The sequence below is a fragment of the Coenobita brevimanus genome, chromosome 94 (assembly GCF_032717465.1).
Source record: "Coenobita brevimanus isolate Jiangsu-jjx chromosome 94, ASM3271746v2, whole genome shotgun sequence".
In the NCBI taxonomy this organism is placed as follows: Eukaryota; Metazoa; Arthropoda; class Malacostraca; order Decapoda; family Coenobitidae; genus Coenobita; species Coenobita brevimanus.
In genome coordinates, this window is record NC_137047.1 from 25,867,437 (window position 1) to 25,882,714 (window position 15,278).

The window sequence follows — 15,278 nt, forward strand, 5'->3', positions numbered from 1 at the left end:
ACACGGATGAAGAAGCAAAGAGGACATGAAGCAAGAAGATAGGAGAACTTTGTCGAAGAGAGGAATGGAGGAAGAAGAGAGGAGGACAGGGATGAAGAAAAGAAGTAAGATAGGGAGGAAGAAGAAAAGGAGGCAGAAAACAAGGAAGAAGAGAGAAGGACAAGGAGGAAATCAGGACAGGAAGAAGGAAGAGAGGAGGACAGAGAGGCAAAGGAAAGAAGGACAGAAGAGTGGAGTTTGGAAGTAAAGCCGAAATAAAGATGAGGGATATTTGAAAGGTAAAGAGGAGGGAGATGGAGGAGAAAAGGGGGAAAATTAGGAACAAGTGAATCTGGGAAGTAAAGGAGCGGAAATGAGGGGAAGGGAAGAGCGGAGAGAGGGGAATAGTGGAGGAGGAGGAGGAGGAGGAGGAGGAGAGGTGATGTGAGAGAGCATGGGGGTATATTGAATGAATGCGAGGCAAGAGAAAAATATATGACATTATATAAGAGATGAAGGGGATAGGAGTAAGAAAAGTGAGATAGAAGAAAGAGCTAGGAAGATAAGAGAGAGGAAATCGAGATGAGAGAAATGGGAAGAGAGGAAAGTATAATCTGTGAGAGAGAGAGAGAGAGAGAGAGAGAGAGAGAGAGAGAGAGAGAGAGAGGATTCTTAATAAATGTAAGAGGATCCAGGGAACTTAAGTACGGTCAAGAGAAAGAATGCATTATCGCTGAAGAGAGACAAAAGAAAAACAAGGAGGAAAAGAGGAGGGGTAAGAGAGGGAAGAAAGGAGAGGGAAGAGGACACGAGAGCAAACAAGAGAAGAAAAGAGGAGAGGAGGACAAGGTGAAGGAAGAAAGGAGGACATGGAAGAAGAAAAGGGAAGGGCGAAGAGGAAGAAAGGGCAAACAAAAGAAAAGATGGAGGAAGAAAGGAGAATAGGGAAGAAGAAAAAGGAAGGACAAAGAGGAAATAGGGGACAAAGAAAAAAGAAAAAATGGAGGAAGAGAGGAGGACAAAAGAAAAAGAGGAGGAAAAGGTGGAGGAAAGGAGGAGAAGGTGGAGGAATCGAAGAGAGGAGGACAAAGAAGAAGAAAAGGGAGGAACAGAGAAAATAAAACACACAGATGAAGAAGACAGGACTAGGAGAAAACGTTAGGAGAGGACAAATAGGAGACAAAGGCTGGTAGACAGAAAAGAAAGGAAGATGCAGAGGAGAAGAGGAAGAAAGAGAGAACAAAGAGGGGAAAATTGAAGAGGAGAGAGGAAGAAACAGAGGATGGCAAAAAATAGAAGAGGAATGAGGAAAAATCAAAAGTGAGGAAAAGAGAGGAAGAGGAGGAGGAGGAGGAGGATAGGTATGAAGAAAGGAGGATAATACAAAGGAAGAGAAGTGGCAGAGGAAAGAAGAGTAAGGCAGAGAGGACAGGGCAGTGAGGAAGAGGACAGAGAGGAAGGAAGGAAGTAGGATGCAGAGGAAGTGGAGGAAGATGAAGGGAAGAGGACAAAGAGGAAGGAAGAGAGGAGGACAAAGAGGAAGAGGCCCCGGTAAATCCTCTTAACCTAGCGACCACCTGGCCTCCCTTGTGCCTCGGTGATTGTGGTGAATTGTGGTAGTAGTTGTATTAATGGTGGTAGTCTTAGTTGTGGTAGTAATGGTGGTAGTTTTTACTTGTGGCAGTTGTGGTAATGGTGATAGTTTTAAGTGTCGTAGTTACAGTAATAGTGGTGGTCGTTGATTTGGTAGGTGTAGAAATGGTGGTAGTTTCAGTTGTGGTTGTTGTAGTGATGGTGCTAGTTATGGTAATTGGTAGTTTTAGTGATAGTTGTGGTAATGGTGGTAGCTCTGGTGATGTTAGTTGTGGTAATGTTGTTAGTTTAGTTGTGGTATTAATAGTAGTAATAACAATGTGGTAGTTTAGTTGTGGTATTAGTAGCAATAATATCAGTGTAATGTGGTAGTTGTAGCAATGGTAACTAGTGGTATTGTAATTTGTAGTAAGTGTAGTGAGTGTAAATGTTGTTAATAGTAGTTTTAAGGGTGGCAATTGTGGTAGTAGTCTTGATGGTCGTAGTCGTAATGCAGGAAGGGGTAGTATTGGTAATGATGGTAGTAGTAGTAGTAGAATTAATGAAAGCATCTGATATATTAAAGGCAGAAGTATTGATCATGCTGGAGACAGACGCCTTCACGTGGTGGCTTAATTTGGCCAAGTGGTGAATCTGCCCTGTTATTTAAACGCCCTTCATTCTCTTCCCTGTCCCGCTAAAGGATGATGGTGAGCTGTAGGAGAAGGACATTTTTTTAGCCTGCAGTCCACCAGGTTTACAGTCAGATGAACCTAGAGTTGCAGTTGCTATACTCCTTTTACTCAAACTTGGCCCAGATTTTCATCCCATTGTAGTTTACTTCACACAGCTTGATAGTAGAATAGGACTATACTACAGCTATACATCCTTTCCGTGGCACTTTTTCGTGACTAGCATCATACTCCAGTGCTAAGCCATTGTTGCAACTGAGAATTTAAGATGGAGAGAGGTCATCTTTAGGCCAAGTTAGTATAAAACGGGTATACCACTACTGCCCCTGCTACTAGTGGGTGTTGGTAAGGAGTGTTGTGCTGTGGTGGTAGTGGTGGCAGTGTTGGTAATTGTGGCAGTGATGGTAGGTGTGGTAGGTGTGGCAGTGGTGGTAGTTTCAGTGTTCTAATAGAGTTTTCCCTGTTAAGCCAAAGGTTCATAACTTTCAAAGGGGTACAAAGGGAAGGTGATATATTGTAGTTACACAGGATGTTGTTTGTAGTTACGGAAGGCATGAGGGTTTTGTAATACGATACTGAAGGATTATGACGCAGCGCTCTCTCTCTCTCTCTCTCTCTCTCTCTCTCTATCTATCTATCTATCTATCTATCTATCTCTCTCTCTCTCTATGTATTTTGTATTTATTTGTTTGTGTGTCACGGAAAATTGTCTCCTAAATTCAGAGCAGTGCGGATAATGGATTGTTGCTATTAATTGAGCTTGTTTGTTTATTCTTTTTTACCTTTGCCGGGATCTGTTCACCTGGTGCTGTTAGTTCTGTGCTTGATGGCGTATTGTTGCTCTTGTGGGCCAGCGTTAAGCTTATGAGAGTATTTGGGCAGTGTTTTATTTGGTGGTATGGGATGAAGGATACACACACACACACACACACACACACACACACACACACACACACACACACACACACACACACACACACACACACACACACACACACACACACACACACACACACACACACACACACACACACACACACACACACACACACACACACACACACACACACACACACACACACACACACACACACACACACACACACACACACACACACACACACACACACACACACACACACACACACACACACACACACACACACACACACACACACACACACACACACACACACACACACACACACACACACACACACACACACACACACACACACACACACACACACACACACACACACACACACACACACACACACACACACACACACACACACACACACACACACACACACACACACACACACACACACACACACACACACACACACACACACACACACACACACACACACACACACACACACACACACACACACACACACACACACACACACACACACACACACACACACACACACACACACACACACACACACACACACACACACACACACACACACACACACACACCAATCTCAGGTTAAGTAAAATTAGGTCTGGTGTGGTAGGTTTGCTGTTGTCTTGATGTTATACGAATACATTTTTTTTAATTGTTTCAGTGCTTGGGAGATGAATAGCTGATACATTCATTGTCTCATATAACGTAACAGTAATAATCTTCACATGTTTGTTGCATTTGCTGTATAATCTGTGTATATATGTACAGGTTATGGATTGAACTGTATGGTGCTGACTCTCACCTGGCCTTCCTTTTGATGTCAGTGCTGTGAATGAATCAGGCAGTGTGTGTGTGTGTGTGTGTGTGTGTGCCAAAAATATGCGCATTGTATGAGGCGGGATCAAACCAGTGGATGTTATAGTTTTTTTTTTTTTTTTTTTTTTTTTTTTTTTTTCCCGGACGAGCGTGGCTGGAGCTTCCCACTGATTACTGTACCTACCCACGTCCTTGTCTTTGTTTGGACCATTGTGTAAAATGTCACTCATTGTTATGCCTCACGTCCGTCACACACACACACACACACACACACACACACACACACACACACACACACACACACACACACACACACACACACACACACACACACACAGGCTAAAGCTATCCTCCCACATAGTGCCCCAGTAAAGGCAAGTCTGGCCACTGATTTTTACCATTCCTTTGATGTACTGTTTTTTCTCTGACTTGGTCCCAAAATTTCCGTCTCCCCTTCTTGAAAGTTGAATCGTGACAACAAATTATCAACAGAGTACAAAGCAGCTCAACAAGGTGTGCTGTGGAAATGATGTAGAGCCTTAATAGTGTCTTTTGCTGCCATTGAGCCACGTGAAATAAGTTGCAAAAGGACGAAAATATCGGCCAAGAGTAAAAGCAGTATAGTATATTGGCTGTTGCAACAATGTATTTTCCTTTTCGAGTTCAGAGAATGTTGAAAAAAAACATTTATTTTATCAGACTGCCCATGAATCAGTAACAAAGCCGGATAGATGGGAAATTCAGACTACACAGTGATGGAAGAGTGGACGGATGATCGTGAAATAGCGATATCGATCCTGGCTGGGGGAGGGAACAGTTTGAGGATTTGAGTTTTGTGAAATTATTCTTACCTAAATTTCCACTTGATCCATCGGCATACCCTAAAATACCATTACTTTCGATAATCTCATCACAACAGTCCAGAATGGCGTGGAGTTTTCCCCCCTCTGTGAAGTGTTTGATATTAGTGCACAAACGGTGACATGTGTGGGTGTGTAGCTTTCTCTGTTGACAGTAAGTGTGAAGACTGCTGTACCTCTGGGAACGGGATGTCTGCTCTGTTTCCACTGTCGATGCATAAAAAAGAAAGAAAGACAGGCAGACAGTTGTTCATTTACTTCACATACTTAATGTACAAATCCGCGTAATCCCTTTAGTCCGATGACGTATTTCCTCATGCGATTTGTAAACGATTTTATGCAATTATGGAGAGGTGCCTTGTAGTGAAGGGGTTCTTGGAGGGTATATTCAACCTCTCCTGTTGGTGAAGTCTCTCCTAAGCTGGTTTGAAATCATCCGGAGGTAGCAAGAATTCGGAAAAAAGCAAAATCATAGTATAGGGCTTAACTCTGCGTTCATCTGAAACGTAAACCCAGTGGACTACAGACTGAAGTTGGGATACTCTTGCAGGCCACCATCCTTCTTTCGGGGGATAGGGAGGGAGGTGAGAGACGTTTATGTAACCGGACAGTGAAACCGCCGTGCTATATCGGTGCCACCACGTGAAGGCGTCCCCCTGCAGCATCCCACCTCGCTATACTTCACATCATCATCGAACAACAAAGGATATGTATTTTTACTTCTCATTTAGAGGGGTCACGAGACAACGAAAGTCAAATACATCACAACAACCACAGCCACAAACAGCAGAGAGGCTATCGTTCACGCTCTAACCCTTGCTTTCGCCCGCAGTTGATGATGCAAGTGGCTTTAAACTGTTCCCTTTGCCACATCGCTTTACATTTACACAGTTCGATGCTTTGCCGTTCATGCAAGGTCGCTCTTTCAGTTTTTTCGTTCTCGTTGCTAATGGTGATGTTTATTGGTGGTGCTGGTTGTGAGGTTATTGATGGTGGTGGTTGTGAGTGGTGGTGGTTGAAGGAGAGTGTGGTAGACAGTGGCTATGATATGTATGGAAGGGGAAATCTTGGTATTGTGATGGTAGTGGTGGTTGATGATGATTGTGGTAGTGGCTGATGGTTGTAGATATTAGTAGTTGTCGGTGATAATGGTAGTAGTGGATTGGTGGTGACGGTTTGATGGCCGATGGTGGCAGATGATGGTGATGACTGACGATGGTGGTAGACAGTGATAGACATTGTGGCTGTTGGTGTGGAGGAGAAACTGGTGGTCTTAATTACTGCAGTAGTGGTAGTTAGGTAGTGGGGGTAGGGGTGGATTGGTGGTGGTGATGGTAGGCAGAGTATGACCTTAGGTGATGATACTCGTAGGAAATATTATGATACCAAACAGAGGCAGACACACTTGACTATTTATGGCTGTCGCAGTTCTCCTTAATTGATCTACTTTTTACTTTGTCATCTGTTTTGTCTGTTAATGTGTATGTTAATGACCACAGGTGATTAAAATGCCAATAATAACTAACAGTCCAAGTCTGTTATTCTTGGCTGTTGAGGGTAGACGCAAGGGGGGGGGTGGAGTGATGGATGATGGTAGTTGCTGGTTGATGAATAGTGGTAGCTGGAGGAGAGAGTGGGAGTGGTGATCGATGGTGGTTGTCGATAGTGGTTATCAATAGGGGTATTTTATCTCCCCCCACTGGAAATGTGGGTGAAAAATCCGTGCACTGTTTCCACTGTATATATATAAAACTCGTATTTTTAGCTCCACCCTCGCCTACAGAAAGCGGAGGGGATTGCTGCCCTCCAAGCGTGTGCGTGCGTGCCAGTGTGTGTGTGTGTGTGTGTGTGTGTGTGTGTGTGTGTGTGTGTGTGTGTGTGTGTGTGTGTGTGTGTGTGTGTGACGTTTAGCATCTCTGTGTACTTTGTCTGTGTGCAATTTCCTAGCTGGTCTGCGTGAGTGATTGGATGCTTGTACAATATCTGTTGAACAGTGTCTTTTCATATTAATAACTGCATGTGTTTGTGTAATAACTGCATGTGTCTGTGTAAAATTTTCCTTGCAACAGAGTGACCCTGCAGGAGGCGAATAGTGTTGCGATACAGTAATTGGTGTTTTGTCAAATTAAAGATTATATTGGACCCGTCTATGTATTTGTTCCGTTAAAGAGGGTGAAGTAAGTAGGTCTTAAGCAGCGAGACTTTGAAGGTTAATTTTATTTTACGCTAATGACCTCAAACCCTCTCAGGTCGGCGATTATTTTTTATTTGCTCTTTCTGTCTCCAGACGATTTTTTTTTTCGGGGAGACGTTCCAAGCTGGAGGGGTTAGATATAGAGTTAATAAACCCATGCATTTCTGTTGATCCTTCCTAAGTATTGTAAATTCGTTTGACGGCAGAAAGAATAAAGCGAATAATAGGTCATCGGACTGAAGGGCTTAATGGTATGGTAATGTGTGAGGATTAGTGTACAGACTTTGCTGTCACCACTTTTTTTTTTTTTTTAATTGCCTGCGGTTTGTATAAAGGTGGTAGGTGCTGGCGCTTACCATCCACTCACTCGATGTAGTGCTGCTTTGGGTGTCTGCCCTTTCCTCTCTTCCTTCCTTTCTCTTCTGTCATACTTTCCTTCATTTTTTCTTCTTCCTTCTGCCTACGGGTGACATTACTTACCATCTTCTGTCTTACTTTCCTTCATTCTTTCCTCTTTCTTCTGTCTATGGATGACTCCACACTGAGTGACAAGCCAAATGGTTTCCTGTACACCTGGAAACTATTTACTATGCTGGGTGGTAACCATATTACGAAATTATGGCGCTTGGTGGTTTAGTTAAGGCGCTCCAATCTGATTGAGCCTGTGCAGGTTTATATCCAAGGGATGGTTGGGGTTTATTGCTCACGTAATGCCGCTCAGGGGTGAGTGAGGCTGATCACTTTCATCTTAAATGTCAGGACCGATTTGCCTAGCCTCGGGCTCCTACGCTCCTCATGGGGCAACATAGGTTTGGATGATGGATGGATGGATGGTTTGTATTAGCCTGTTTAATTAATTCAGCACGTGACACTGACTTCAGTCATGATGAGATCAAAGAATGCACTGGTTGATTGTACTACTTTTAGGCCTTTTATACCCCAGCCTAATAATATGTGTACCTTGCTTCAACAGCTGAACCCACGATCAATAACGTAGAATGTTTAATTATTATTCTCGTGCAGAATCACCAAACTTCTGATCACTCCTTTAATTGGACTGGCACTCACACTCAGAGAAATTACCGTACCGTACTCCCTGCAGAAGGAGAATGCACATACTATAAGCAGCGTGTTGTACTTCAGTTTTTCCTTTAGTTAAGTAATGGTAGCTCACCAGGATTCGAACCTAGAACCTACGGCTAGATTGTTTAGATAGCGTCAGTAAACCGTGGCTTAATAGTAGGAGCCGGGTGATGATGATGCTTGTGTTTGGTCGCCGACACACAGGGTACAATACTCTTCCTAAGGCTGATATGGCTGCAGACTAGTAACTCAGTGATAAATGTTTGTGATTCTGTAATAGAGATCATGGGTTAGATACCGGTGTGATACATTAGTTTGAAATATAGCTCCACTGTCTATAATATTCGACGATTTTATCCACGTGCCGTTCTGTGGCTAATCAGCGTTCAGGTGCACAGGTGAAGGTGCGTCGGCCAGGTTAGGGTGGGAAGGTGAGGGTGCGTGTTATTGGGCTCTAAGTGGCCTGATTGAGTTAGCAGGCGCGGAAAGGTGCTGATGGGGAGGGGTTAGGTGTGATGTGAGGGGCGAGGCATGAAAGGGTGATGAGGGGGAGGGGCGTGATGAGAGGAAGGATGTGGGAGAGAGGAGGGGCATGATAAAGGTAGTGGTGGAGAGGGATGTGATCGGGAGAGGTGTGATGAGGGAGGGGTGTGATGAGGAGATGGATGACAGGGGTGATAGGGGAAGGGTATGATGTACGAGTAAATAAATGACAGAGGTAATGGGGGCGAGGGCAGACGTAAGAAGTGATGGTGGAGGGGTGTGATGCAAGTGGGGATGGGGGAGAGGGGTGACGGAGGAGGGGAGTATAGTGAGGCAGACTTGGCAAGCGTGAATCGCAGAGGAGTTGAGTAGAGGTATGTGAAGGTGTGGGAGAGAAGTGTGATGTTTGGAAGGGATGTGATGTAAGCGAGTGTGGGGGGAAGTGTGGTGTGAGGTGTGTTGGGGAAGGAGTGCGATATGAGCGGAGAGAGGACTGGGTGTGTGTTGAGGAAGAGGTGTGATGTGGTATATGTGTGTAGCGAGGTTGGGAGAAGGATGTGGTTTGAGGAGGATGACGTTTAGCTGGAGGCGGAAAGATGATGATGTTGGGGATGGATGTTGATGGTGGGGGCGGCGAATGGAAAGGGATTTACATGAGAGGGTCGGGGAGAAATACCGTATAAGCATCATGAAAAGGAAAAAAAATTAACTGGGGAAAAGGAGAGGTATGGGGAGGAGGAATGTTATAGGGTGCAGTCTGAGAGTGTGATGAGAGAGGAGTGAGGCTGCTTAGAAGAGTAATGGAAGGAGTGTGCGTGGAAAATGAGAGGAAAATGCCATAATACTACAGGGGGGTTGAGAGAGAGGGAGCTGTGAGGGAGAAACTGTAAGGGAGTATGTGTTTCGAGGGGAGAGTGAGGGTGGAGGGGTGAGCATTGACGGGGATGAGAGATTGAGGGAGACGTGTTTTTGAAAGGTGGGAGGCAGGGGGAGGGAAGGGTGGTTAAGGGAATGGATGTAGCGACGAATGGATCGATGGTTGTATGGAGAGGCTGAGTGGTTGGGGCTAAATGTAGATGTATGAGTGGGTGGATGGATGGATGGGTAATTGGAGAGGCAGCGTCTTGGGGTCTGAAAATGGGTGGATGGATGAATGGATAGATAAAGGGACGGTTGGATGGATGAAGATTCAGATTGTGTGGGCTTTAAAATTAATGTAGTAGTTAGAATCCGGGGGATAATGGTAAAATAAATGCCATCCGAGAAAGCGCGGTGTATGTGTGAGAATTGAGTTGGGTAAATAACATCACTACGATGGTGTCAGTTTTATTTTCATTCTTGCTGCCACCAGACGATGTTAATGTTATTCTGTTTAAGAGAAACTTTTCGAACTGAAGGGGTTAGATGCAGCCTACATTAGCCCTTTCTGTCTGGCAGATCTTTCCTTCGCAGAGCAGAAGTCTCGTAGAGCAGGAAAAATAAAGACGGCATAGTAGTTTAAGGATTAATGAGGAACGGTAGTAGAAATTAGAGAATAATGAGAATACAAAGAATGTGAGCAAGGACTACAGGATGAAGAAGCTTTACACTGGTAGGGAAGGTTAGGGGATTTATAATTAATGGGTAGGGACGAACGCCAAGAGAAAGGTTCAGAATATAGGTACGGTAATATATAAGGAGCAAAATAAGGGGAGAGGATACAAGTAAAGACAGTCAGAGAATAAGTGAGAAAAGAGAAGAGAAGAAAGTAGCTGGAAAATGTTTGTGAAGCGAAAATAAGTGTAAAAACGAGAGATGAACGTCGAAAAGAAGGGCTCAGAATAAACTCAGGGTTAGAGTTGCACAAAATAGGACGAAAATAGAGAATATAAGGGTAAGTGAAGTCAGGGTAAAGGTTAGGAAGCTTTAGAATGACAGTAAAGATAATGTGAGTAATTAGACGAGATGAACGCCTGAATTCTACAGTATATAGCAACATCTGTAGTTAAAGAAGCACAAAAATAGAAATAAATTAGAATAAAGCAGTATCTCAAAAAGAAGTTTAAAATGAAGAAGCTTTAGATTGACATTAAAGAGAATATTGTCATTGACGAGAGAGGCCCGTCGAAAAAAAGAAAAAAAAGAAAATGGAAGCACGGGAAAATAAATGCAGCACAGAATAGGATATGGGTAAAAAGAACACAAGGGTAACTGAGAAACGTATAGAGGATAGAGTAGTTTTAGAATAAATTAGTGAAGAGAATACGCGTAACAACACGGATCATCGCCAGGAGAAAAGATCAGACAGAAGCAGAGGAAGATTAGAGCAGCAGAAAATAGGGCGAAAGTAAAGAGATTAGAAAGGCGATCGAAAAAAAGTACAGAGGCTTGAATGTTATGAGGAGAATATAAACAAAGACAAAAGATAAGAGCCTGGAGAAGTGCCCAGAATAGAAGGACGAGAAATTTAACGCAGCACATAAAAATAAGATTAGAGACAGGGAGGTTAATAAATAATACGAAATCAGAACAAGAGATCGTGGGAAGAGAGACAGGTGGTGAAAGGGAGGGAGGGAGGGTGAGATTATAGGGAGGCATTAGGTAGAGGGAGGAGGGTGATTAGAATAGGGAGGGAGAATAACGGGGAGTAAATTAGTGAGGGAGAACTCTATTAAGGGGGAAAGGGGCTTATTAAGAGAGGACTAATGGAGGGGTATAGCGACTGTGATAAATGGGTAGGAGGAAATCTGAGTGAAATTGGCGATAGGAAGGTGATTGGGATTGTTAGGTGAAATAATATGTGGGACAGGAGGAATTGGGAATGAGAGAGGTGGAGGGAAAGGGAGAGGAGATACGAATAGGGAAGCTGATGGATGAATATGAGAGAGAGAGAGAGAGAGAGGTAACTGGCAAGAATATAATCAAGAACGAAAAGGGGGTCGAGGGAAAGGGAAGATAAAGAGGGGGAAAACGAGAAGGCGAAAACTAAGATAAATGCTGACGAGGGGAACAAGAAAATATAAAGGGTAGAAGCAAAGGGAAAGCAGCTGAGAAAGTGATAAAAAGGGAAAAGGGTGGGATGGAACTGAGAAGGGGCTGAAGAGGAAAGAAGAGGAAGAAAGAGGGAATGGATACGAGTGAGAGACTGCAGGTATGGAGAGACGAAGATTAAGAGGAGAGGAAAGAAAGGGTAAGAGGTGTGAAGGAAGACAGATCAAGGAAGAGTGGAAGAGAGGGTGTAAGAAAAAACTTGGAGAATGGAAGAAGGGAGGGTGAAAATGGAGAGGGGGGAAGGGAGAGAGGAGTATGGAAGACAGTAAGAGAGAGAGAGGGGGGGGGGTGATGGGAATAAGATGAAACTGGAGGAGGCGGAGTGGTTGTGTGAAGTGACAGGACGCAGGAGGAACATGAGAGGAGGAGGAGGAGGAGGAGGAGGAGGAGGAGGAGGAGGAGGAGGAGGAGAGAGAGAGAGAGAGAGAGAGAGAGGAGTGAAAAATTAGATGAGGGGAGCGAAGGGGTGGGGGGAGGAGACAGAGAAAGGTGAGAGTGTTAGGAGAAGGGGAAAGGTGGAATGAAAACATAATGAGTGGGAGTGATATGGAATTGGAGAGACGGGGGGCCGGGGAAATTGTGAAAAGTGCGAGCGAGGGGGGAGAGGGGAAGGGAAGAGAAGAAGGGGGAGAGGGAAGGGAGGCAGAGGGGGGAGGGAGAGGAGGGGAAGGGGAGAGGGGAGCAGTTTGAGAGCGCTGGCAACCGAATTAACGAAGCACATTTCAATTATGCGTGTGACTAAGGGAAGGGGCGAGCGGGGGGATGAGAAAGAGAGAGAGAGAGAGAGAGGAGTACAAAATAGTGGAAGAAGTAAGGGGAAAATTGGTAAGGCGTTGAAGGGGAAATTGGTCGAAATAGAAGAGGGAAGGGAATAAATGAATTAAAAGAAACCGGAAAATAGGGAAAAAAGGGAAAAGAAAACAGAGAAAAGAAAGAAGTAATAAAACACAGAAGGGGAGGAAAAGCAGTGAGAAAAAGAGAAGGAAAAGAGTAACTATAAAGGAGTATGAAGAGGGAAGGGAGGAATGTGGGAGAAAGAGAGAGCAGGAGAAAGAAAAAAGACAAAGACAAAAAAGGAAAGCATAACAGAAGAGACAGCTTGAAATAACCGGAGATGAAGGGAGGGAGAAGCTAATAAGTAACAAGAAGAGGGGAGGGAGGATTGAAGGAGAAAGGGAGAGGAAAAGAAAGAAAGCAAATAGATAGGAGGAGAAAACTATAAATAAACTGGAGATGTAAGGGGAAGGAGGATGAAACAGAATTGGAAGGAGGGAGATGAAGAGGCGGAAAAGGGGAGCAAAAGATAGCGAGCAGATAGGAAGAAAAGCAAAGTAAATTGGTGAAGAAAGGAAGGAAGGAAGAAAGAAAAGATAGGTAGGTAGGAAGGAAGAAAGGAAGGAAGGGATAGGCAAGGAAGGGAGAGGCTAAAAACTGAATAAGAAGGGAGGAAGAGGGGAGGGCGAATTGAGAGAGAACAAGGGGAAAAGCTAGGAGGCGATTAATAACATATGGCGTGGGAAAATGGACAGGTGGTGAGGGGAGGGGGAAGTGACTGTCAGAGAGAGAGAGAGAGAGAGCTAATGACCTTGTGCTTTATTCATTTTGGACTTAGAAGGCCCCCTAGATCTTCCATACACTTTTAATTCTGTATACCATACGCTAATATTCCTTTATATGTCATTGGTACAAACTGTGTTAATATTATAGACCTAATATTAGTGAGTACAGTTTGAACCATGCGAAATAAATAGGTGCGGAAGAGGTGCTAGGGAAAGTAATATACCTGAATACGACCTCAGAAAGTTACACGGACACACAGATAACACAGACCTCTTGCAAGATGATCTACCCTTAACCCCTTCACTGCAGTGGTTTATTTTGTATTAGGTTTTTGGAAATAGCAGACTGTTTTATTCTGCTTAGGACGAATATTTTGGACTGAAAAGGTTGCATATGGCCTTAATTTTCCCTTTCACTGCTAATAATTCTCTTCCACAAACCTGGCCCAGATTTTCGTCCTTTTGCAGCTTATTTTGTGTCGTTCAATTGGCAGAGAAAAGACAGTGCTCCAGTTCTACATTCTTTCCATAGCACTTCATTGTGACTAGCATCGCATTCTACTGTTAATCTGTTCTTACAACTCAGCATTCTGGAAGGAGAGATGGCAGTATTAGGCCAAGTCAGAGTTAAAAAGAGGACATAGGCATCATTTTTAAGTGGAGTATCATCACCTGGAGGTAGGAAGTGTAATTCAGTACAGTTTGCCACAAGATTCAAGGGACTGGTAGTTATAGAGAAGTCCTGCTACAATTCTATACCCTGTTCATTTTAAGTAGGCTTAAAATTGCCATCCCACCATCTTGAATGTTGAGCTGTAGCAGGGAAGTTGCACTAAAATATATTGCTAGTCACGAAGAAGTGCTGAGAAAAAAGATGTCTAGCCCTAGCATTGGCCTTTTCTGCCAGTGAGCTTCGGGAAATAAGCTGCAGAAGGACGAACATCACAGACAGTTTAAGGTGAATGAACTACAGTGTCAAAAAAAGAAAAAAAAAAAGAAAAGTGCCCCTCGTCGCCCACATATCAACTGGTAGGAGTATAGACTGGAAAATTACCCCGGGGGATAGAAAAATTGATGATGGGACATTTTATTGGAAAGTTGGAAGTGAGACTGAAATTGAGAGAGAGAGAGAGAGGATGGGGGAGGGGAGGAAGAGAGGCATGAGAGGGAAAATGAGTAGGAAGGATTCGAGGAAGGGGAGATGAAGGAGTAAGTGAAGGGAAGGAGCGAAGGGTAAAAACAAGATTAAGTGGGAGGAAGACGATGAGAGAGAGTGAGGAATGAAAAAGTGGAGACGAGAGGAGAGTGAGAGAAGCTGGAGGAAAATAGACGAGAGGGGAGACTGTGGGAGGAGGAAATGAGTGGGTAGAGAGAAAGAACGAAGATTGTGGGAGGGAAGAGAAGGAGAAATTGGTAAAAATGACAGAGAGAGAGAGAGAGAGAGAGTCCAGCATTTGAGAATCTGTGGGAGGCAAGTAAGTCACATTAAAACTCAGTAAAACAGAATAACGCGACTGTAAACTTTCGCTTACTTTTTATCCTCGCAGGCAGTTTTAATGTTTGAACAGCTTTTAAAAAGATTTCCTGCGCCGCGTTTTTCAGCAACTCCTCATGAACTTCCCGACGTCTGAGATCTCGCAATACGTTTCCTTATTAATCGGTCGCGGATGGAGATTCTGGCAACCCCCTTTAGTGTAAACAAACCAGTGCCTCTTAATTTCCGGCCGGGACCTAACGTCGGCTGGAAAATAAGGCCCTCATTCCGTAGTATAATTTACTTTTTCGTTTATATTTAAGTTTTCTGTGGATATAAACTTAATATTTGTGATCTTTATATTTGAATCTTCCGCGTCTGCTTGTGTGAAAGCGCTGTGACCTTGGATTGTTGGGTTAATGTCAATACTGTACTTATTTTCTGACTTTCCTTGTCGGGAAAAACAAAAGAATCTGTCTACCCCGCTAGTGTAAATAAACCATTAGTTCTACCCTTCAGGTGATTTTGTTCTGATTTTTGTCTAGCCTCCATTAGCGATTTTACTTAGCTGAAGAAAACAGTCTGGTAGTAGCCAGAAACTTTATAATTATTAA